Source organism: Erinaceus europaeus, chromosome 8 (assembly GCF_950295315.1).
Source record: "Erinaceus europaeus chromosome 8, mEriEur2.1, whole genome shotgun sequence".
Taxonomy (NCBI): Eukaryota; Metazoa; Chordata; class Mammalia; order Eulipotyphla; family Erinaceidae; genus Erinaceus; species Erinaceus europaeus.
This window is the reverse complement of record NC_080169.1, coordinates 92,611,967-92,635,782: the sequence shown is the minus strand read 5'-3', so window position 1 is coordinate 92,635,782 and position 23,816 is coordinate 92,611,967. Positions and strand designations below refer to the sequence as shown.

The 23,816-nt window shown below is 37.8% G+C and overlaps 1 protein-coding gene across 9 annotated transcripts in view; it reads left to right on the top strand.

Annotated features, from left to right (window-relative positions):
* The window catches only part of CADPS2 (calcium dependent secretion activator 2), a 614,124-nt gene that overhangs the window by 279,971 nt on the left and 310,337 nt on the right, over positions 1-23,816 (top strand). The window lies entirely within an intron of this gene.

Below are 23,816 nucleotides of genomic sequence, written 5' to 3'. Positions count from 1 at the left end.
TTTAATTAAACTTGCTATATATTCTGTTACTGATTTTTGGGAAGCAATCCAGTCTCTGGTAGAAATAACCAGGTTGGCCTGCAGACTTCAAATAATAGTTGCCTGACTTCCATTATTGCACTTCTTTTTGAAAGAACTTAATATTTTTCCAGTTAAACTTTCTTCATAATTTTCTATAAAACTTTCAAGATTTAGGAATTTTGCATATCACATTATTGATGGGGCCCACTCAAGGAATTAATTCACATTATTTTTAGGATAATTTTGTCATTCTCTGTTGAGAATCTGGCTAGGTATGGGACATACACATGAACAATAAATACTTGTTTGTTTGTTTATTTTCCCTCAGGGCAGATATAGTCTGTGAGTCTGTGCAGTGACACATAACATAGAGGTTTTTATAAAATAGTTTTAGTTTGAAATTCTCAGGCCTGAGTTCTTCAGTTAGCCAGAACACCACTAACTTTATGCCATGACATTTTGGCTACTCTAGTTTTTCATATTAATTTAAGGATAATTTTACCATTTTTCTCCAAAGGTTTTGTAAATACTATCAGCCAGGATTCTAATAGCAAAAACACCGTATCTGGTATCAATTTGGAAAATATTGCCATCTTAACAGTATCTAATCTTAGTATACATTAGCGTACTGTTTCTTTTCTTGTATATAGATATTAAATTTATCTCAATAATCTATAGTTTTGAAAGTGCATGCCCAATGCTGAGTCCAGATTTTTGTTATTTGTTAAAGCAACACTACACTTCTTCAGACTTCACAATAAAAATAACATTAACAGTCAACTTCCCAAAACTAAACAAGAAGAACTGGAAAACATGAGTAGACCAGTCACAGCCAAACACTGAAAGGGCTATCCAAAACCTCCCTAGCAACAAAACACCAGGCCCAGATGGTTTTACAAATGAATTTTTCAGAACTCTTAGGGAGGAGCTAATACCTATACTCATGAAGCTGTCTCAAAATATCAAAGATACAGTAGCATGTTCCATGAAGACAACATCACGTTGACGACAAAAGCACCCAGACACAACAACAAAAAAGAAAACTATAGACCATCATATATGATGAATGTAAATATATCAAATTATTTTTAAAACATTCTAACCAATCAGATTTATCACTACATTAAAGAACATTGTGTACCATGACGAAGTAGGATTTATCCTACTTCGGTGTACAAGCCTAATTGAATATAATAAATGTGATCCACCATTACAACAAAAGGAAAAACCAAAACTACATGATTATTTCAACAGATTCAGAGAAAGCCTTTGACAAGATCCAACATCTTTCATGATCAAAACATTAAGAGAATGTGGATAGAAGGTAAAATCCTCAAATTAGTTGAGTCTGTTGCAAATCTACGTCCAACATTGTACTTGGTGAGAAGCTGTGGCAGCTCTTCCTCTTTGATCAGGTACAAGGCATGGATACCTACTACTATAATTACCCAAAATAGTTTTGGAAGTTCTAGCTATAGCAACTAAACAAGAGAAAGGAATTAAAGTGATACCAATTAAAAGAAAAGGTAAAACTATCACTATTTGCATATGATATCATAGTATATATACATAACTCTAAAGAATCCTGTAGGAAATGCCTAGCAATTATTTAACAATATTGTAAAGTGGCAAATTACAAAATCAATATACAGAAAATCAGTGTGAATCTATATGAACATTGAATCACAAGAAGAAATCCTGAAATCAATCTCATTTTGCTATAGTAGGAAAAACAACTATCTAGGGATAAGCCTAACAAAAGTAAAAGTTGTTGATTCTGAAAGTTGGAAGTCACTATTCAAAGACATGGAAAGATATATCATCTTAATGGATTAGAAGACAAGAGTAACATTGTCAAAATAACCATCCTGCCCAAAGCCATATGTAGAATTAATGCCATCCCCATCAAAGCAGCACCAAAATTATCTGAGAATAGAATGAAAACTATAAAAGTTTCTATGAACCGTAAAATACCTAGGATTGTTATGACAATCTTGAGACAAGAATGGAGATATCACATTGCCAGACCTAAAACTATATTATAGGACTGTTTTAATCAAAGCTGCCTGCCACCAGAATACAAACAGGCCCATAAAAAAAGGGTGTAATAAAATTGAAAGCTTAGAAATAAGCTCCTACAACTATGGACATCAAATAATGATAGTGGGGGTGTGTAGGAAAGGCATCAGCAAAGCATTATATAGAGTATAAAAGGAGAACCTCTTCAAATTGTGTTGGGAAAAATTGGTCAGAAACATGAAGCTGAACCCCCCTATATCTCACCACATACAAAAGTAAACTCCAAATGGGTCACAGATTTGGATATTAAGCCAAAATATCCAAAGCCATAAAATATTTAGATGAATACATTGTCAAAACTCTTTTTGATGTTAACTTTTGAAACACCATGAGGAAATCAGATCCCATCACAAAGAAAGCAAAGACGAACCAGTAGAACTACATGAAACTGAAAAGGTTCTGCATAGAAAAAAGGAATTATGACTAAAATAGACTCCTCACAGATTTTTACATGCCACACCCTGCTCAAAGGACTAATAACCAAAATACAGAGAGAACTCACCAAACTCAGCAACCACAACAAAACAAGCAGTCCCACTAAAAATTGGGGAGAGGCTATGGACAGAATCTTTATCAAAGAAGAGATCCAAAAGGCTAACGGAGTCTTGAGAAAATGTTCCAAGTCATTATTAGAGAAATACAAATAAAGACAATGAGATACTATTTTATACCTGTCAGAATGTCACACATTAGAAACAATAGTGACACCAAATGTTGGTGAGGATCTGGAGAAAAAGGGACCCTCCACAGTGCTGGTTGAAATGAACATTGGTGCTATCCATATGGAACACAGTGTGGAGACTTCTCAGAACACTACAAATGTTCAACCCAGCAATTCATCTCCTTGGGATGTTCATTTTCCAAAGAAAATAAACACATGCATCTGAAGAGATCTATGTATACCTATGTTCATAGCAGCACAATTTAGATTAGCCCAATCTTGGCAACAACCCAGATGTCCAAGGCCAGATGTATGGCTAGGAAAATAAGATATCTACTAGTCAGCTATAAAAATGAAACCATCTCCTTTGCTTCATCCTGGATGGAACTTGAAATTGTTATGCTAAGTGAGATAAATTAAAAAAAGAAAGGTCAAATACCAGATAATTTTACTTGTAAGTAAAATTTAAGAAACAGATATGAAAAGGAAAACACAAAGCAAACCTTGAACTACTAAAGAAAAGACTCCGGGAAGGGAGAGACCCCGGGAGGGGGTGAAAAGGATCTTGGGATATTGATGTCTCAGTGTGCCAACAACTGTACCATAAACCCCTAATAAAAACTAAACCCCTGATAAAAAAATAGCATAAGCAGATTGGCATAAATAACATTTATTTTATGTGGTTTCAAGGTTGGAAATTAAAAGTGCCAGTGTGATTGACTTCTTGGTAAGTGTCTTCTTCCTCATTTATTAATCATTCTCTTTGTGTTCAGAGCCCATAGTGGGTTGCGAAATGGGGGGTAGTATTATAAATTAAGATATGTGGATGTTGTTGTTAACTGTAAGCTGAAATCCATCAGAAATGTTGATGATCACAATATACAAACTTTCTCCCAAGTTCTGTACTGATTTTTAGTAATACTTATCAGTATCTGGAATTTTAATTCACCATATTTTTCTTTAATTCAGATGTCATGGATTATTAGCTTGATGTGAAAGTAAATTCTCAATGACTATTATTGTATTAGAGCAGTATCTGTCTCTTGACTTCATTTTGTCTTATGTCCATAACATTAACCTTAGAGAAATGCAGTGCCAGTGAACTCATCTAAGAGAGTACAACCTCATGTTTTAAAACATGTAAATAAGATTATAAATACGTATAATATTATACATATCAGTTTAAGTGTTTTTCTTTATTTCATTAAATGCAAACTTTTGATGCATCCTTTTAAAATGCAGCATATTTCATTTCTCTGTAAAAGTAGCTGGCTAATGAATTATACTTCAAACCTAATTCTGACATTACCAAGTTAAACTGGATATTGATGTTCTGAATGAGGAGGCATATATTTTCCATACTGGGTCAGCAGGTAGCTCACTGAGCATCAGAATTCTCATTTTTGGAATAGTGAAAATTCTGGGTCAATTTGACTAATGGTGCTATTTCAGTATACTAATACAAAGGAAGTACATTTATAATGTTGGGAATATGGTATGCATTATTGATGATAAACAAGAGGAAGGCAGGACCATGTGAGCTTGATTGGAGGATGCTAGACATCCTTAGCGTATTGCAGACATCAGGTACTGAAGGGATTTAAATGAAGTCTGGTGAAAATAGTTTCTTTTTTGCCTTTGTGCTGTTCCACCTGTCTTCTCCTGGGAGTTGCATGTCACCGAACCTGAATGTTTATGTATGGACAATTCAGAACTCATGATTCATGACTTAAACAGTATGGCCAGTTAAGACTTTTCCCCCGTTATCTATTTACTCATCACAGTTCTTAAGAACTTTTAAAATTTTTCATAATATGCAAGACTTACAGATCCCCCAAAATCTGTGTGTGTGCATGCAATGAACTAGGTAAAGGAACTGCTTCATTCTAGGTCACAAGCCAAGCGGGAGTTAGAGTATTGTAGCAAGAATCTATAAGTGTTAACAAGGTGATTGTACCAGAAGTCACTACATGTTTGCAGGGTCAGTTTTAAGTGGTTACTTTAAAATGTGCCCCCAAGAAAGTAAAGCTGGAGTTTTAAACTCAGATCTTTATCTGAGTCTCAGATCCTGAGTGTGAGTGGAGCTGGCATATTTGTAATATGCCTAGGCAGCAACTCAAGGTAACTTGTCATTTTATCAGTCTTCTTGCTGTAACCTCACTCTATGGAGAAACAGCAGCTCTTATCTCTTTATCCACCTGTCACTCATACATTTCATCACTCATATGAAGACTTCATCAGCATAATTCCTTCAAACCCAGTAAGCCACCCAAAGACCTACCTCCAAACATCATAATGTGGTGTTTAGGGCCTCAGCATAGTAATTCTCACAAATACCACCCTACTAGAATCTGACATCCCGATTGAGCACCAATGGCTTAAGAATTGGAATGTTATGTTGTTTTCAACAGAATCTTTTTGAAAAGCATTTTATTGAGCTAGAACTTACGTAGCATATACTTCTTCCAATGCAATTTAGATGACTTTTAAGTAAATTTAAGTACTCAAGCTGTTATTATTGCAATTTGCTTTGAAAATATCTCCCTCAACTTCATCATCCCTCATGTCCACTTGTAATCTATCCCTGTTCTCATCTCTAGTTCCAGGAAGTCAATCATGAATTCTTACTCTAAAATTTTAATTTCTGCACACTTCATATAAATGAAATCAATATTCAGTCCTTTTAAAAATGTATTTCTTTTAAAATTTTTTATTAGCTTTACATATTGGATGGAGATAGGTGGAAATTGAGAAGGGAGAGATAGAGAGGGAGAGAGAAACCTGCAGATGGGAAGCAGGGGTTTGAACCCTGGTCTTTGCACTTTGTAACATGGGCGCTTAACCAGGTGTGCCACCACCCAGCCCCATGTAGTCTTTTTTTTTTTTCCAACTAGCATGTTCTCTAGAAAAGATTTTATTTGGTTTAAAATAGTTGGGCGAGAGTCGGGCGGTAGCGAAGAGGATTAAGTGCACGTGGTGCAAAGCGCAAGGTCCAGCACAAGGATCCCGGTTCGAGCCCCCGGCTTCCCACCTGCAGGGGAGTTGCTTCAGAAGTGAAGCAGGTCTGCGGGTGTTTCTCTACCACAACTTGTCTTCCCCTCCTCTCTCCATTTCTCTCTTTCCTATCCAACAACGATAACATCATCAACAACAATAATAACTACAACAACAACAAGGGCAACAAAAGGGAAAATAATAATAAAAAAATAAAACAGAAAAAAATAGCTGGGCAATCAAATAAGTTGATTAAACTTTATGTAAATGGTTATATTAAAAATTTCTTCACAGTACAATTCTCATAGCTTTCTCATTTAATTTGTGGTGTATTCATACTGTACACATGCAAAGATTCAGATAATAGGGAGCATGTAAGTGAACAGTTTAAACAAATTAAAATACTTGCAAGTTAGAAGACATTATAGTAAGCTTCAGAGTACTCTTAATTTCTCTCACCACAAGGAAACTGGGGTAATGTGTCTTTTCCATGTTTCCTCATGAACACTGAGTTAACTTTGGCAGCAAATTAAAAGATGTGTATCACTGTACCCTGGGGAAGATTATCTTAAAACCGTACCTCCTAGATGCTGACCAACTGCAGCTTTTCAGCAGTGTATTTTTTTTTTTACCTTGAACTTAATTTTGCATAATAGGAGATTCATCTCCTCCATCATCTTAGTGAATTATGCTTCACACACGTTTTCCAAATTTCATTGCCTCAACAGTTTGTGCTTTGTTGGATATCAATTCATCCTTCTGTCTGAAACTAATTAAAATGCCTTATTTAGTCCATGTTTCCAATCAATTTAATCAAGATTTGTAGCCACTGCTTGTTTCATTTTTGAAGTTTAGATTTCCTGCCAGCAATCAGGTGGAAATACCATGTGATGTTGGTACATAGCCTAGCCTAGTAGCCTAGCTAAGAAAGGTAGTGCTTATGAACAGGTTTAATAGTTTGGTTTGTAAATAGTGGTAGTGAGGTAAACAATTAGTTTCATTTTTAGCATATGGAAGGGAATATAGATAAGCCATTTTTAGAGTTTAATTTGTGGATTTAAAGTCATTTTGTCATCACTTCTCAGTGGAGCAGGAGATGATTTGTTCTCTGTAAATGACACACAGAAATATTCTTGCTACACTTTTGTGGTGTTTTATCATTCCCACGTACGCCATTATTTGTTTTTTTTCCCATATCTTTAAGTGATGCGCTCTAAAGTGGATAGGAGTATAGAAAGAGGAAGGACAGACCAAGAGGAAGCTGGCAATTTGCATGGTTATGTAGTAGTTACAAGTATGATGGGTGATTTTTACAGCACTTTTCCTCTCGATGATGAACATCCTCTGAGTGGCCAAAAGCACAATAAATTAATAATACCCTATAGAAGACCAAGACAGATCTTGGTACTAAGTAAATACCAGCACAGAAATTGGTTGCTGGGGTGAAGTGGTGGCTCACCTAATTGAGCTGGCCAGTCTTGCAATGATGTTATTCCTCGCACCCACCTCTGCTGCAGTTTTTATGAGATGTTTGTGAAATGACAGAGTGCGATCGAGAGTAACACCAAGATAGACTGGCTGGGCTTCATGCCGGATTCTCGTATCGCCAAGCTGCACATTAAGCTCACATAAGGCCGAGGCATGGTGTAGATGGAAAACAGATGATACCGTTTTTGCAGTGCTAGGGATTAGTCGCCATTTTTTACAGTAATCAGATATCAGAGACATGTCTTTCGTGAGTGTTTCCTCGAGGATGTCAAACTTGGATGCCTGAGTTGCACAGCAGATGTCATCGGTGTAGATGAACTTCCTTGAAGAAGTTTCTGGAAGGTCATTGATGTAAATATTAAATAGCGTAGGAGCCAGAACAGAGCCCTGGGGGAGGCCACTTGAGACAAGTCTCCATCTGCTAGACTTGTCACCCAGATGCACCCGCTTCCACACTACGATCATCATCTCTGGCATTATGCTATTCCACTGCAGAATACTTTCCCCAGTATGTTTCTGTAGCCCCCATGTCCACTCGGTCGATTCCAAATTATATTCCTCCATGAGGATAATTTCTGGAACCATCTGTTCTACCCCGGTTCCATGCCTGCCAGTTCTTAGCAACATCGCCCCGCCAGATATTCGTCGGGATGCGGCATCATCTAAGTTCATTTCCCACGTCTACGCTCGACCGGACCTGCCAATATATGCGGATATCTTCGCCCACCCTGTCCGACGCTTGACGTCTCGTCACCCAATCTGGTCCCCTACACCTACACTGATCTTCTCTGTTCCAGATTCTTGGAAACAGAGTTGGCAGTCAGCTGAGGTAAAGAACAAACACCTCATCACAGCCCCCTGCAAGCGTCAACCCGGCTTTGACCTAGCACGTTATGATTGGGCCCTCCTCAATCGCTATCGAATAGGCCATGGCCAGTGCGCCGCTATGTTCCATCGCTGGGGATCCAGAGACGATCCGAACTGCCCCTGCAGCTACAGACAGACTATGACCCACATAGTCAACAACTGCCACCTCTCCAGATTCAAAGGAGGTCTCGAAACTTTACATCAGGCTCAACCTGACGCTGTTGACTGGCTACGAAAGAAGGGCAAATGCTAGAAGAAGAACCTGATTGAGTGCACAAATTAAAATGCGCAAGGACCCTGGTCCCCACCTACGGGGGAATACTTCATGAGTGGGTGAATCAGGGCTACAGGTGCCTCTATCTCTCTCCCTCTCTATCTCTCAATTCCTCTCTATCCAATAAATAAATAAGAAATTGGTTGGTAAAAACTAAGCAGGAACAGTGAAGAAGGGGAAATGGGATGTTGAAAGTCAGTAAAAACAAAGTTTCAGCTATGCAACTTGAATACATTATAGAAATCTATAGTAAAGCATTGTATCTAGCGTTAACAATACAGTATTGTTCACTTAAAATGTGTTTAAAAGAATGTCTCATATTAAGCATTTACTAAATCAAATACAATTTTAGTAAGCAGTAGTTGCATTACAGTTTTGATTTTCAATCCATGGCCTCTATAATACTTTCATTCTAAGGTGTCACTTTCCTTTTATTTATTTTTTAGGTTTCTTTATTTTATTCCCTTTTGTTGCCCTTGTTGTTTTATTATAGTTATCGTTGTTGGATAGGGCGGAGAGAAATGGAGAGAGGAGGGGAAGACAGAGGGGGAGAGAAAGATAGACACCTGCAGACCTGCTTCACCACTTGTGAAGTGACTCCCCTGTAAGTGGGGAGCCGGGATTCGAACCGGGATCCTTGTGCCGGTCCTTGCACTTTGCTCCACGTGAGCTTAACCTGCTGTGCTACCGCCCGACTCTCTTAGGTGTCACTTTCTTAATGTGAAAGTTTATTTGTCTCTGTTCTCTACACCCCCCACCAATATAATAAAGGAGAAAAATCAATGAGTTACACCTTTCAATAAATATGTTGATTGATATGACGGCAGAACATTCTTCAGCCTTATGAGAAGGATGGAGAGTACAGGTTTCATTGCCCTTTTCTGAAAACTTTAATTTTTGAGCCAGAATTGTAATGATCTGTCAAACTATCAAAAGAGAAAAAAGCACAGCTGCAAATTGAAAGCTAATCAGAATGACAAGCTACTGGGACAAGTGTTTGAGAGAGATTAAATACAGACTGCCTATAGACCTGAGGGAATCAAGCCATATATTTAAAGAGTATTTCAAATTAATTAGTAATATCAGAATTAGGTTTGAAGTGTAATTCATTAGCCAGCTATTTTACAGAAATGAAATATGCTACATTTTAAAATGACCCATAAAATTTGCTTTTAATGAAATAAAAACAAACTGATATATATAATATATATAACATGCATATATATGTATATATAGTCTTATTTACATCATTTAAAACATGAGATTGTATTTTCTTAGATGAGTTCACTGGCACTGCATTTCTCTAAGGTTGATGTTACTGACGTAGTACAAAATGAAATCGAGACAGACACTGCTCTAATACAATCATTATAGTCATTGAGAATTTACTTTCACATCAAGTTAATAATCCAGTACATCTAAATTTTAAAAAATATGGTGAATTAAAATTCAGGTACTAAATAAGTATTAGTAAAAAATCAGTACAGGACTTGGGAGAAAGTTTGTATACTGTGATTATCGACATTTCTGATGGACTTGAGCTTTTAAGTTAATAAGCACCTTGTAAGTTGTGACTTCCCCCAAGTTAACCTTCTGGTGTTACTTTTCATCATTACTCCATTGAATTTATAGAGCCATTTTACTGAATGGAATAAATTTGACTGGGGCTGAATAATAAACAACTTAATTTCTATTCCAGGACTACACTTCCACATAATCATAGCTTATCTTAGACACAGTTTAGGATCTCTCCTTCATTATGCCTTTTAAAGAAATCTGATAGAAACCATAATGTTTCTAGATGTTTACAGGTAGTAAATAATATGGGTCAGATGTTGAAATACTTAAACTAGCTCGAATCAAATTATTCCCATTTCAAGAAGGGAAACAATTCTTATCTGTTCTTTCCATACTTCTTGTTTAGCCTATTCATATACCTTTTCTAACACTTGGGCATTGGGTGGAGGGGAAATGAAAGAGCAAATTTTTTTTTCTTTGTGTGTGTGTGTGTTCTTCATAGTTTTTTTTTTTTTCCCCTCACAAATGCCTTCTGTCTTGCCACATGCACATATCTATCTATTTTCTGGAACATTTCTTGGAGAAGCCCCATTTCCAGAATTTGCAACATCACCCTGTTTCCTGTAGCATCGTATAGCTTCTTTCCTACTTCCTCGAGCTACTGTTTTGTCATCAACTTGGGCCCTGCCTGTGTAAATTGTTTTCCCTAGCAGATGCTTCAAATAAACTGGAAGTAACTTGAAGGCAGTATCACACTTCCTAGTTCCCATTTAGCACCAATCACAAAAAACATGACTCACCTCTACTCTGTAACCTAAGGTGAAACTTGGACAGGGGGTGGCTTATTTCACCAAGGCAAGGTAATCCGGGTAAGGAAGGAGAGGGACAAGATGAAAGAACACACTCTGGTGTGTCTCCTAAGACACCAATGAAGTTGAGATGACAGGCTGTGCCTATTTATTAAAGACTATTTTAGAAATTATAAACCACCTAGTAAAAGTAATAAAGTATATATTTTCTTCTCTTTTCTATCTGTCTCAATAAAACTTGTCTCCCAGAGGGCAAAAAAAAAATTAGATCTTTCTCAATCCAGATTTAATAGTTACCTATGGTAGCATGAAATTATTAGGGAAAAAAGTACTATCAATTTCATTAAAATATAAATAAAGACGTCAGGCGGTAACGACATCAATAACAACAATAATAATAGCCACCGCAATGATAAAAGCCTCCAGGAGCAGTGAATTTGTGGTGCAGGCACCGAGTCCCAGCAATAACCCTAGAGGCAAAAAAAACAACAAACAAACAAAAACATGTTCACTGTTGACCATGTTTCAAAATATACTTATCAATTTTACTGTTCATATTTACTATTCATAAAAGCTAAATCCAGAAGAAATGTTATCCAACATTTTGATTTCTGAAAAATTAAATTGTGTATGTAGTGTGTTGTTCTTGATGTTTGTTGAATTTTTACTGAATTCATTAATCCCAAGAAGTAGTTGGTAGGGTGTTTAGGGCTTTCTGTGTAAGTGTATGCCATTTGCTAACAGACCATTTTACTTCTCCCTTACTCATTTCCAACTTTCTTTTTCTTGCCTAATGGTTCTGGCTATCACTTCTAGTATTATATTGAATAAAAGGACTAAGAGTAGAAACCCAACCTTGCTTCTAATCTCACTGAAACATAGTACTCATTCTCAAATAATCACTGAATATTGTGGTTTATCTGTGAGTTTTTCCTGCAACATTTTACTGCATGTAGGTGCACCTCCATATTTATCCTTCTATCGTGTTTTAGGATTAGGGAAAGCGAAGATGTGTGTACAGAAAATCATGTTTCCCAGTTAGCCATTTGAAGTATTAAAATTCAATACTAACTATATTTAATTCTCAGTGTTTGAGCTACAAATGAAATTAAAGTATAAAATTAAGAAAGTATAATAAGTTTCTATAAAAGTTATACTGATGCTTTTCAAGTGGAAGATGATGAGATCATAGTGCTATAAATTCCACTGAATCCACTTACAATTGACACTGCAGTTTATGTTAAATGTCAGTGTTTGTAATGCACCAGAAATCATACTCTGCAACTCTTTTCAGCTTGTATTAAAAAGTCCTAGGTGTCAGCTTGAAAATATGTAACAGTATGTACTTCAACGTTATTTAAGTGAGACTTGAAAAAAAATAATAAGACTGCTTTTGGATGTGGCATATATTTGAATCAGAGTCCCAGAAACTTTGACAGATGCTGTGCTTTATTTTTACAGTGTTCTGTTTTTTTTTAAACACACCAGATCACTGATCACTGGTATATGGTAGTGCCAGGGACTGAACCCAGAGGTCCTATAGCATCATCGGGCTTGCAAGTCTGGTGTGCTAACAGTTTTCTATCTCCCCAATCCTGCCGTCATGTTTTATAAGATGACTGCTTAACTCACAGCCAGAAGAAATTCCTTATTCTAGTGGTGCCTATTCTTAAATTTAGAGTTCAGAGCAGTAGTTCAGGAGGTGTTGTTTGGATTTACCTCTGCCAATGCTAGTACAGCTCTTTCTCAGACCAGAGCATTTCCTTATAGTGCAATGCAATACTAATCTTCTCTTGAGACTTAGGTACAGAATAAATACTTAGAGCATTGCTATAAGAGGGATTGGGGATACCATATATAAAAGAATTGCCAACATCATAAGAACAAAGAATGAAAAAGAGTGATAATGTTCAATAGGAAAGATACTTAAGAAACCTAATTGAATAGCACTTGATGTGCGCTAATAGTAAGTCAAAATTTTCAGAAATGACCAGGAACTATAACGGCCCATTTAGGACCATGTTGCAAGTCTGAGGTGACAGTGGTTGTAGGCTCAATCCCTGGCACCATCATGTGTCAGAATTGAGTAGTGTCCTAGCCTTTCTTTCACTAGAATGAATAGCAGCCAGAGAGATGTTGCAGAGGATGAAGCATTGAACCCTCAAGCATGAGGTCCTGAGTTTTATCCCAGGCAGCCCAATTGCCAGAGTTCTATTATTTCTCTCAGAATAAAACAAACTTTTAAAAATAGAAATATACAGAATGAAAAGGAATTGAGACTTTTACACTTCAAAATATAAGATTATAAAATATTTTCAGTGTGACTATAGTGGGCATTTATTTATAGGTAATGTCGTTTTCTAGGTGAAAGAGAAAGACTGATCAAAGAATAAATCCCAACTTTTTCATACATGTTATCATGGGTAATTACTTAAATCTCTGTATTTCCTCAATGATAAAATGAGGACAGCAGTGCCTGTATCAAAGATTATTTTGAGAATTAGTTGGGCAAATGTGTATAAGAACACTGAGTCTCATTGTTGTGCTTTCTTCTATACCCATATAATAGCCTTTGCTTTGCTTGATTGTTTTCAATCTCTTTGCTCATGTATTCATTTCTTTCTACCTTCTTTAAACCTACAACTCCCAGGAAGAGTGCTCACACTTGATAAACAATTGAGTAGTCTTGACAGCATGAAAGAGCATTATTTTATATGATATAATGTGCTTTTATTATTTTTTTTGGTCTTCTGAGTCCTGCCTGAAATGTTCAGCTTTAGTGTCACACAATTTTCATTTGCTAAGAATCCCATAACCATTTTTTAATTATCTTAGAGTTATTTTCAATCAAAAGAAGGCAGTTTCCAACATGAATAATGCCCTCGGGCCAGCTATAAAGGGACCATATTTTTTGGTTGTCAGATATTTACATCAGCATTGGTTTTGTTTCTTATTTGATGTCACTGATGATTTAGTTCAGCTCTGGTAAAATGCAGCTGTCAAGGAATCACCAACACTGTGCAGTAGAGTATTTGACAATTGTTGACAGTATCTTTGCAGCCATGTCTTTCATGTTGGCACCAGGTTAATAGGACGCTGAGCAGAGAGATCTGTACTAGAACTGTGGAATTGAGATGCAGCCGTGGACTCCCCCTACAACTGACAACTGCATCCGCAAACTGTAATATATTCCTAAATTTAATGCAGCCTTACATTACTGGGATTGTTTCAGATGGAGAAAAATCTGAAATTCTATGAAAATATTTTAGAACCCTTCACATACGCTTAAAGGTAAAAAATATATATAGAAAGTTGTTTCTGTAATCACAGTATTTAACTGGAATAGATGGTATGGAGATAAAACTGTAGGACAGGATGTGGTGCAGTTCACCAAAGCAAGGAAATCTAGGGGTGGGTGGTAAGAGGATATTTAGGGGAATGAGGGAGAGGGGAAAAGGAGGTTATGAGGTCCTGGTGCGTGATGGTGGAAAAGTACTTAAGTTGGGCATAAGATTTCGTATCCATGTGTCAATAACTGTAGTGTAATCTATTAACCACCTAGTAAAGCTAAAAAAATAAAATTCTTCAGCTGTATTATGTATATGATAGGTTGCTTCCTCCATAGATTTTGGGGGGTTTGTTTGGTTTTTTTGCCTCCAGGGCTATCTCTGGAGCTCAGTGCTAGCACTGAGTAGAATCCACTACTCCTGGTGACCATCCCCACACACATATATTCAGTAGGACAGAGAAATTAAGAGGTTGGGGGCCAGGTAGAAAAGGAGAGAGAAAGATGTCTGCAGGCATAAGTACGTTTTGTAGGTTAATCACTCACTCCTGACCAAGAGATAAAACAGAGTTGGAAAGAGATAATACAAAAGGGATTCCCATGCCCCAAGAATCCAAAGCCCTGGGCTCAATTCAGCTGCTCTGCCAGCAACTAGAGCCAAGCCAGGTAGCACTCCTTGTCCCTATGAGTTTCTAAACAAATCCTTTTTGTACTTTATGGTTTCTGAGGCAACTATTGACTGTGTCTCCCAACTTATCAGGAGAACAATGGTGGAAAGGCTTCCACTATGCAGCCCCACCTCTAGACCACCGGGGTGTGGGTCTTCAGAGAACTGAGTTTCCCAGTCAGTTCTCTGTCCCCCAATGTCTGTACAGGGACTTGCCGCTGCTGCTCCAGCCTCTGAGGGACAGTAGCAATGGAGACTCATAGTTGCATCTGGTGAACCTTTTGGGGGGAGGGTCCTCTCTTCCCTTTAGCAGTCTTTATTTTTTAATATTTATTTTCCCTTTTGTTGCCCTTGTTGTTTTTTTTTGTTGTTGTTGTTGTAGTTATTGTTGTTATTGGTGTCGTTGTTGTTAGATAGGATAGAGAGAAATGGAGAGAGGAGGAGAAGACGGGGAGAGAAAGATAGATACCTGCAGACCTGCTTCACCGCCTGTGAAGCAATTCCCCTGCAGGTAGGGAGCTGGGGCTTGAACCAGGATCCTTATGCCAGTCCTTGCGCTTCGTGCCACCACATGCGCTTAACCCACAGCACTACTGCCCAACTCCCTCAGCCGCCTTTTTATTGGTAAAACAGACTGGAGGTGGCACCTCAACTTGGCAAACTACTGGACTGTTACCAGCCACTTAAAAGTAGATATGGTTTATAGCTCCAGGAATCTCTCCTTAGGCTCCTCTCTGTCCACAAGCCACACGTTTGCACTTAACAGTGACTTGGTCGATTCCCAAAGTAATCCTAGTCTTGTTGCGTTCTTAGGTGATCATCTTTGATATTCGTGCTTGACTGGGAAGAGGAGAGAAACGTAGCTGCTGCTAATCTGTAGCCCTGTCTCCAGAAGTTCTGATATTTCTTTCTTGCTTGATTTTGATGGCAAGGACTTGTAGAACTCAAATTAACATTAATCATCAGCTACTGCAAATTACCTTTATGTGTGTCTGCCTTAGTTTAGCAACAAACTAGACTGCTTTGGGTCAGAAATGCCCCCTGCTATTCTGGTGTGTCCTTGCCAGTAGTTTAGTAGCCCAACCCCAGAAGTCATGGACTAAAAGCTCAAAAGCTCTATCATGGGCAGCATCGTGTGTTGCTTTGACTGCTGCTGCACAGAGGGAACATGGTGCTGTCCTTGGCAGGAGCCACTTCTGTGTGTTTGGTTTGAATCGTGCACCCCTTCTCTCCCCAAACATGTAAATGATCATCCAACCGAGGCTACAGTGCTTCCAACTGAGGCTGCTATGCTTCTGGGAATATCTTAGCTGTAGTTTGAAGTTTTTAAAGTTGGATACTTGTCAATATTTGTTGTTTTGGGGGAGAGTTTGTTCTGTTTGCTGTTACTTCATAGCCATGCTTCCCAGAAGTCAGTTTATGGATCTTTTTGATAGAGAAGCCATTTTAGTAGTAATAAGTATTTTAACCCATATGCATTTGAGGACACATTTTCATTTGTTTGCATCATTTTTAATCCTTTTCACCTGTTTTATGTAGTTTTCATTCCCTAAGTTTTCTTCCTCAGCTTATTCCCATTTTGTCTTTTATTCATGTTGTTATGAAAGCAATTTTTTTTAAACATCTTCTTTGGAACATTTACTGTTAGTGTATGGAAATGAACCTGACATTTGTTTGATTTCACCATCCCTGGGACTATACTTTTATTTTACTTTTTAAGGTTTTATTTATTTGTTAATGAGAAAGATAGGAAGGGAGAGAGAAAGAATCAGGTATCACTCTTGTACATGTACTGCCAGGGACTGAACTCAGGACCTCATGGTTGAGAATCCAATGCTTTATCCATTGTGTCACCTCCTGGACTACGAACTATACTTTTATAACCCATTATTTTCTAGACACCAAGAGAGAGCTCACCTGGCAAGTTCCCTGCCTTGCCATGTGCATGTACACAGGCTTGTGTCCCCAGAATGCCACATGGAAATACTGCTGCCCTGAGGGAAGCATCAGTGCTGTGACCTCTCTTACTCTCTGTCTTTTTCTCTTTTGAAATTTGAAGAGGATTCCTTAACTATAGAACCTGTTCTCTAGAGAACAACACAGTGTTGTTAAGTTCTTAAGTTTTAAGTTTAAGTTTTAAGTTCTTAAGTTTTCCTTAAGTTTTTATGTTTTTTGATGTACTTTATTTTCAGCAGGGGAAAGGAAGAGAGAGACTTAGAGCACTACTGAGCTCTGGTTTATGGTGGCACTGAGGACTGAACCTGGGACTTTTGGAACTTTGGAGCCTCAGGCTTAAAAATCTTTGCATAACCACTATGCTATCTCCTGCATTCTAAATTTTCCTTTAAGGAATGTATTAGGTCTTAGGTAAACTTTAGATTTTTTTTTTTTCCAACACCATAACATCTTTTAGTTGAACTATAGGCTCTGTGATCATTGCTATAGATATGTTAATAAAGTATAGTTTATTAAAGAGAGTTTGAAAGGTGGGAAGGGAAACCCATTTTAATTTTGTTTCATTCTCAGAAAAAAAAAAATCTGACTTAAGACTATCAACAAAACCACAGTGTTGGTAAGTTTGGCAAAAGAAGAAAAAGTGAAGAAGTAGCCAGTTTTTAGACAAGTAACACTTCTGTAATTCTGACTCAGATTTCAATTTCTGTGTTACGAAAAGTGCAAAATGAATTTTGGTTGGCAAAGATAGTAAATCTTTTGACTGTGTAAAAAAAAAAAAAAAGCAAAAGTTTACCTGGAGCAAATTTGTGAACTTCTCAATGCACTCTAATGTTTAATTTCCTACTTCTTGCCATACTGTAGCTTTGCTGGCAGATGGCAACATTTAGATGAATCTAATTTGGCAAATTCTCATGAAAATCTTCATAATTTTAATACTTGTGTATAAAAAATATCAAATTTTGAATAGCTCTGCCAAAATGATAGAGACAGTCTTCTGCACATTTTTCATATTTTTGTACCTTGTTTTGCATCACATTTAAATAGGGCAAATGTCTGGGGGGGGTGAAACTATTTACTATAAATGAAGGTTTAAGAATATGAAAACTGACACTGTCATTTTCCACACTCAAAAACTGCATTTATGAAGTAACTTTGTTAAAATAAGAAAAGTAAAAGTAGCTACCGCTCAGAATTCACACCAGTTTTAAACTACTTCTATTAAATTAGTTGTAAAAATTCAAAATATCTATATCCAATGTACACACACACACACACACACACACACACAGAGATGTGTTTTGGATTGCTGCTGCTTTTATTTTCTGCAAATACCAGATTCTAGGTGAGTGCTACCCACCAAACTGGCATCAAAAGAGGAGTGTTAGTTCTTGATGAATAAAGTCTTTGGACAGATCAACGTAGACATATTTTACTCTAAATTCAGCTTGAAACAAAAGTGTGTCATATAAACATTCTGGTAGACTTAACTTGGTTTGAGTTCCTTCTTTAAGCATGCGTCCTTCTTACAGTAGGGTAGAGTTAAAAATGGCAGAGAGTAAGGGTCTTTATTTCTGCTGCAAACTCATTAAAATTATAAGAATTGTTATTTCTGGAAGGCTCAGAGCACGTTAGTAAATTCAGTGTGATTAGTCACTAGTGTGGTGAGATTTACTAACAGATGGAACCATTTCCCCCCCATAATCTGACAGATTGGTGATTACATTAAAATTTTATCATTACTTGAACATACTCTGTGAGCATATCAGGGCTGTTATTGCAGAGAAGGTCCCCAACCTAGAGAGTGACCTTTGCTGTTTTCCCTCAGTTGGTGGGATCTTTAGAAAGAGAAAGCTTGTTTGCATCACACAGAGCTTCCCTTTGTGGCTTTGACTCATTGGGGCTGCTGCTTTCTGTTCAGAGATACAGATTCCTTTACTTAGCTGCTGCCTGTTTAGCTTTGCTTGGTTTGCTTCCCATCTTGTATCTCTTGATGGCCTGGACCAAAAGTACGTATCCATTTTTAATAATCATTCTTTCTATAAAAACCAATTCCATGATGTAATATTCAAACAGTACATTCTTATAAACTAAACAGCATTTTTCAGTTTTAGAAAACCCACTCAGATCACTTAAGATCTATTCCAAATTGAATAATGAATTTAATATAGAAATACTTATCCAAAGCCGGGCGGTAGTGCAGTGGTTAAGCACACGTGGCGCAAAGCACAAGGGCCAGCGTAAGGATCCCAGCTCAAGCCCCCAGCTCCCCACCTGCAGGGAAGTCCCTTCACAGGTAGTGAAGCAAGTCTGTAGGTGTCTTATCTTTCTCTCCCCCTCTGTCTTCCCCTCCTCTCACCATTTCTCTCTGTCGTATCTAGCAACGACATCAACAACCACAATAATAACTATAACAACAATAAAAAACAAGGGCAACAAAAGTGAAAATAAATAAATATTTAAAAAACTTTTTTTAAAAAAAGAAATATTTATCTAGGTATAGGTAAGCAAGAATTTCACAGAAGATTATAGTATTCTCTTTTTACCCCCCACCCCCTTTCTTCACCACTCTGGGCTCACTTATTCAGATAAAAAGATAAAAAACAGAGAAGCAAAGACAATAAACCAATGAAGCTTCTTCCAATTCACTGGGGTCAAGGCTCAGTTCTCCTTGTTTTGTTCAACAGTTACAATATATTCTGTATTACTTTAACATGTAAATATTCATTCTAAAAGAAACTTTTACAATGGGCCAGCTTTGTGGCAGAATTTAGACAAATTATTTTCAGGTTCAGAAAACGTATTAGTAAAAGTAAGTCCACAGGAAAATTATTTCACTTTTTACTTGCCTTGATGGTATCTTATTTTTTCTAAATATATACTTTTTTTTCTCCTGGTATCAAGGAATGAACTTAGAAACTCATGCCTGAGTCATTATGCTGAGTAACTTCTGAGGATCAATTTCATTTTATATTAAAGTGAAAGAAAGGAAAGAGGCTAAGACAGAGATCAGTGAAAGAGCTCATCAAAACTTCACCGTTAGTGGAGCCACCCCAGTATAGTCTGTGTGCTCTATGATTCTGGGGCTTGAACACAAATCTTTGTGTATGGTTAGACCCATATTCCCTATAATCCTCATTCTGCGTATTTTCACATGAGTAATATGGCTGATGATCTAAGTTAAGCTAACTTGTACATGTTCTATACTATCACTCATAGTCCTGTCAGGGAAAAGACAAAGAATGCAAAGTTACATTTAAGGTTACTTCTGTGAGCCCACCCCTATCTTGCAACACCCAAGGATGTGCTTAGAAAAAAAAAAAAAAAAAAAAGAACAGAAATGTATTTCCAGGGAGTGTGTCCGAGATTGTACTCACATTAAAGATTCATCACACATAAACTCAACAAAGAATCGAGGAGAAAGCATGTTTTTCAGCAACTTAAGCTTTATTCAGGAAAATTCACAACACCCACATATTGGAGTACACATAGGCAGTGAGATAGATAGACAAACAGACAGACATGGATGGAGTGTCAGAACCTGAAATTTACTCATATGTTGATGCTCCCAGGCTTGTCAGAGGAAGAGAACCACCTCACCCAGAACACCAGCTTTTATACACCTGCAACCCCCCTTCACTTCCCTCCTAAGCTACACCCACACCTGTTACCATTCTCATTTCTCCTTGCAATATTTATTTCCTTACCCCAACAGCATGGGAAACGTGTGCCTAAGGAACATGTGTTCTTGAGTGGTGCAGCAGGTTTGTGTTCCCCACGTTCTCTCTTTTCATTCTCTGACCTCAGAACAAACAAGTAAAAATTAAAAAAAAAAAAATCTTGTTTGCTGGCTGCCATCCTCTATGTCCATATCTCTTCAAAAAAATCCCAGTGTAACTTTATCTTGTTTCTGCGGTTTTGTTTCTTTTTCTTTTTCTTTTTTTTTTTTTTGGCTTTTTTAAATTCTTTATTGGGGAATTAATGTTTTACATTCGACAGTAAATAAAATAGTTTGTACTTGCATAACATTTCCCAGTTTTCCATATAACAGTACAACCCCCACTAGGTCTTCCGTCATCCTTCATGGACCTGTATTCTCCCTACCCCTACCCACCCCAGAGTCTTTTACTTTGGTGCAATACTGCTATTCCATTTCAGGTTCTACTTGTGTTTTCCCTTCTGATCTTGTTTTTCAACTCTGCCTGAGAATGAGATCATCCCATATTCATCCTTCTGTTTCTGACTTATTTCAATTACCATGAATTTTTTAAGGTCCATCCAAGATTGGCTGAAAACGGTCAAGTCACCGTTTTTTATAGTTGAATAGTATTCCATTGTGTATATGTATCACAACTTGCTCAGCCACTCACCTGTTGTTGGACACCTGGGTTGCTTCCAGGTTTTGGCTATTACAAATTGTGCTGCTAAGAACATAGGTGTACACAGATCTTTTTGGATGGGTGTGTTGGGTTCCTTAGGATATATCCCCAGGAGAGGAATTGCAGGATCATAGGGTAGGTCCATTTCTAGCCTTCTGAGAGTTCTCCAGACTGTTCTCCACAGAGGTTGGACCAATATACATTTGCACCAGCAGTGCAGGAGGGTTCCTTTGACCCCACAACCTCTCCAGCATTTGTTGCTGTTACCTTTTCTGATGTATGACATTCTCACAGGAGTGAAGTGGTATCTCATTGTTATCTTTGTTTGCATTTCTCTGACAATCAAAGACCTGGACCATTTTTCATGTTTCTCGGCCTTTTGGATCTCTTCTGTGGTGAATATTCTGTCCATGTCCTCTCCCCATTTTTTGATGGGGTTATTTACTTTCTTGTTATTGAGTTTGGCAAGCTCTTTGTATATTTTGGTTATTCAACTTTTGCCTGATGTATGGCATGTAAAGATCTTCTCCCATTCTGTGAGGGGTCTCTTGGTTTGGGTATTTTTTCCTTAGTCTTCTTTGTAATTGGATTTGTTTCATTAAAGATGTCTTTAAAATTTATGCTGAAAAGAGTTTTGCCAATATTTTCCTCTATGTATCTGATAGTTACTGGTCTAACATCCAAGTCCTTGATCCACTTGGAATTTACTTTTGTATTTGGTGAAATGTAGTGGTTCAGTTTCATTCTTCTGCATGTTTCAACCCATTTTTTTCAATACCATTTGTTGAAGAGACTCTGCTTTTCCCATTTAATAGTCTGGGCACCTTCGTCAAATATTAGATGTTCATAGGTTGGGGCTTACTTCTGGGCTTTCAATTCTATTTCACTGGTCAGTATGTCTATTCACATTCCAGTAAAAAGTAGCAGGGAAGCAATTACAGAAGCCAGACCTTCCACCTTCTGCATCCCACAATGACCTTGGGTCCATACTCCCAGAGGGTTAAAGAACAGGAAAGCTATCAGGGGAGGGGATGGGATACGAAGTTCTGGTGGTGGGAATTGTGTAGAGTTGTACCCCTCTTATCCTATGTTTTTTTGTCTACCACCTCTCCTCATCTAAAAGAAAACTAATGAATTATATTTATTTCAACTACAAAAAAAGATATAGCCCCTGCTTTAATGTTATTAAATGAATTTCCTTTATTGGCAGAATGAACTGTAGCTTCAACAGCTCTGCATATACTGACTCTCATCTCTACAGCTTGCCTGCTTCTTGCTTAATTACCTCATATTCATGGGAGTTTTTTTCTTTACTACCAACTATTCTCTACCTTGCAAGTTTGCATCTCTGAGTCTCTGCCTCTACATATTTTTCCTGTTTATTTTTTTACTGGGATTAATGGTTTACAGTCAACAATAAATACTGTAGTTGGCACATGTGTAAAATTTCTCAGTTTTCTGCATAATACTCTTAACACCCCACCTAGATCTTCCTCCCCACCACCCCAACCCCAGAGTCCTTAATTTGGTGCAGTACTCTAATCCTGGTCCAAGTTCTGCTTTATATTTTCCCTTCTGCATATTTTTTAAATTTTTTTTTATTTAAGAAAGTATTAATTAACAAAACCATAGGGTAGGAGGGGTACAACTCCACACAATTCCCACCACCCAATCTCCATATCCCACCCCCTCCCCTGATAGCTTTCCCATTCTTTATCCCTCTGGGAGCATGGACCCAGGGTCATTGAGGGTTGCAGAAGGTAGAAGGTCTGGCTTCTGTAATTGCTTCCCCGCTGAACATGGGTGTTGACTGGTCGGTCCATACTCCCAGTCTGCCTCTCTCTTTCCCTAGTAGGGTGTGTCTCTGGGGAAGCAGAGCTCCAGGACATATTGGTGGGGTCTTCAATCCAGGGAAGCCTGGCCAGCATCCTGATGGCATCTGGAACCTGGTGATTGAAAAGAGAGTTAACATACGAAGCCAAACAAATTGTTGAGCTATCATGGACCCAAAGCTTGGAATAGTGGAGAGGAAGTGTTTGGGAGGTACTCACTGCAAACTCTAGTGTACTTCTGCTTTCAGGTATATATTTTGCGGTAGTTTATGGATACGTGTGAACATATGCTCTCTCTCACAGAAACTGGTGTATATCTAGGTTTGGGGACTTTGTTAGAAAGTGAACCACCTGAGATGAAATTAGAGTGTACTGTAAAAGGAACGGTCTCACCCGAGTAATGAAGCTGAAGGGTTGTCATTCCACACGTGAAGTCTCTGGACACAGTCTGAGGTGAAGGATGTTGAGGTGGCAATCGTTGCGTTGGTTAGGTTGTAATCGGCGGATGCAATATTATTTGGTATGGATTGGGAGAGGCATACGGGAAAGAGGGCCCTATCCAAGGGTTCCAGGACTGGGGGAAGTAGGGGCTCTATAGTGGAGATGTGAGGTTTTTAATGCCCCTAGCAAGAAGAAGACTAACACTGGAACTCACTGTCTACCTGTGTACATGGTCTGTAGTCTTTTCATTGTGTGCATAAATTGCATAGCCTCTACTTCTGTTTTGAGAAAGAGTGCAAGAGAGATGTATTATTCTGTCACCTAAGAGATTCCTCCCTTCCTTCCTCCCTCCCCATCAAGATTAACACTGGGGCTTGGTTCCTGCATGACAAATTCACTGCTTGCAGCAACGATTCATGCGCCTTTTTCTTTTTCTTTATATTTTATGAGGTGGAACAAAGAGCAATAGAGAGGAGAAAGGGAGATAGAGACAGAGAAAGACAGACACCTGCAAACTTGCTTCACTGTTTGTGAAGCTTCAGCTCTA